We start from the raw sequence: 2128 nt of genomic DNA on the forward strand, positions 1-2128 counted from the left end.
AAGAAGAAAGGGATCGAGGAAGAAGAGCTCACGCGGAAAGAAGAAAGGAAGTTTTTGGAGGTGCTCGGCGGGAAGAAGAAAGGGATCGAGGAAGAAGAGCTCACGCAGGAAGAAGGAAGAAAGGAACGAGGGTTTTGGCGGGGCTCGGCGGGAAGAAGAAAGGCTCGAGGCGGGGGGCAAAAGGATCCTTTTCGCGAGCTAAAAGCCTGCCGCTGGGTGGATATAGCTTCCGGCTTTTCTCCCGCTTTCATTTTGCTGTACCGCGACGCTGCGAGTCAAAGTGATTTGGGACCGTGAAGCCGCAAACTGCGGAGTCGCACTTCGCGACCATACGGACTTAAGTGGACCACGTTACGCGCCTCTTCTCCACACGATCATCTTATCGGATCCATTCCTCGTCCTGCGCTTTCCATAGCTCTCGTCCCGTCTACAACGCTAGAGCTTTCTGCTTTCCCATTCTCAAACGAAAGCGGCATCCTAGCGAAATCCTTGCGAATGCGAGGGTACTGATACGCACCTCCCTTTATCGGAATCCTAAAAGGTACTTTCTCTTTGCTATTTTTTCGCCATTCAAAATGTACTAGAATCACAGCAGCAATGCGAGCTTACTGGGCCTATTTTTTCTGTTTTTCTCCTTCTGGTCCGTTCTTTATTTTACCTAATTATTGTGTACTCCCTAGTTGGTATATCGATTTCATGTTTTCTCGTTCGTGCACAGCTATAAAACTCTTTCTACAGATCCTGAAATTATGTCTCCAAGTACAATAAATTTTATCTATTGTTTTTTACTTTTTTTCTTTTTTTTTTTTTTTTTTTTGCTAATATTGCTTGCATCCTGATGTTGGACGAGAAAGGTGTTGTCAGATGCTAACGTTTGTGAAATCTATGAAATTAGACAATGTTAACTGGGATTCATGCCTTCTTTCATATTTATGTGGCATAAGTCGTCAATTTTGATTCTCTATAAGAACATGATAGAATAGAGAAGTAGGGCAAGAAAGGTCATTTTTAAGCATCGGAGATAAATGTATTTTACAATACGTGATGCTAAAAATTCTGCGTTTAATGATCTTTATAATAGATTAGATATTAAGGAGAGTGAAAAATATATGTATAAGCTAGCCAAACAAAGAGAAAAGAAGATTAAAGATTTAACTCAAGTAAAGTGTATTAAAGATGAAAATCAAGAAGTGTTTTTCTTAGAAGAAGATATTCAACATCGGTTGGTGAATTATTTTGATAAACTGTTTAATGAAGTTTCTGAAAATGCGATCGACTTTAGCGATCTTAATATCGTTAATAATAATAAAATGTTTCATTTTTAACGTCGCATTAATAAAAAAGAAGTTGAAGAGACTTTAAAGAAAGCCAAGGGTGGAAAGTCTTTAGGACCTGATGATACCCCAATTGAAGTATGAAAATATTTAGGAGATTTGGGAGTTTCTTAGCTTACTAAACTCTTTAATATTATTTTAAAAACTAAAAAGATGTCTGAGGAGTGGAGGAAGAGTATTTTGGTCCCCAGTTTTAAGAATAAAGGGGATGCACAAGAGTGTGCAAATTATAGAAGAATTAAGTTGATGTGTCATACTTTAAAATTATGGGAGAGAGTAATTGAATATCAGTTAAGACGTATTACAAAGATTTCTCATAATCAATTTGCATTTATGTCGGGCAGATCTACTATGGAAGCTATACATTTATTGAGAAGTTTGATGGAGAAGTTCAGAGATAATAAGGATAATCTACATTTGATTTTTATTGATTTAGAAAAATCTTACGATAAGGTTACAAGAGGTATCCTTTGGAGAGTTCTTGAGAGGAAAAGGTGTTGATATGACTTATATTCAAGTCATTAAAGACATGTATACTAGAGCTGTTACTTGTGTTTGTACTGAAGGAGGTTTGACCAAATATTTTCTTATTTCTGTTGGATTACATCAGGGATTAACTTTAAGCTCATATCTTTTTGCTTTAGTTGTGGATGGTTTTATTGGACATTTACAAAAGGATGTATCTCAATGTATGCTTTTTGTTGATGATATCCTTTTCGTGGATAAGACGAGAGAAAAAACCCAGGAAAAAGTTGAATTATGGAGGTCTACATTGGAGTCTAAAGGCCATTGGA

At 37.0% G+C, this 2128-nt stretch overlaps 1 protein-coding gene across 1 annotated transcript in view; it reads left to right on the plus strand.

Annotated features, from left to right (window-relative positions):
* The first annotated feature begins 336 nt into the window (after positions 1 to 336).
* The window catches only part of LOC110038543 (violaxanthin de-epoxidase, chloroplastic-like), a 33917-nt gene continuing 32125 nt past the window's right edge, over positions 337 to 2128 (plus strand). The window contains exon 1 of the mRNA XM_020743410.1: positions 337 to 541. The gene's annotated coding sequence lies outside the window, so the exon portion shown is untranslated. The remainder of the gene's footprint in view (positions 542 to 2128) is intronic.

The sequence above is a fragment of the Phalaenopsis equestris genome, unplaced genomic scaffold (genome assembly GCF_001263595.1).
Source record: "Phalaenopsis equestris unplaced genomic scaffold, ASM126359v1 Scaffold233051, whole genome shotgun sequence".
In the NCBI taxonomy this organism is placed as follows: domain Eukaryota; kingdom Viridiplantae; phylum Streptophyta; class Magnoliopsida; order Asparagales; family Orchidaceae; genus Phalaenopsis; species Phalaenopsis equestris.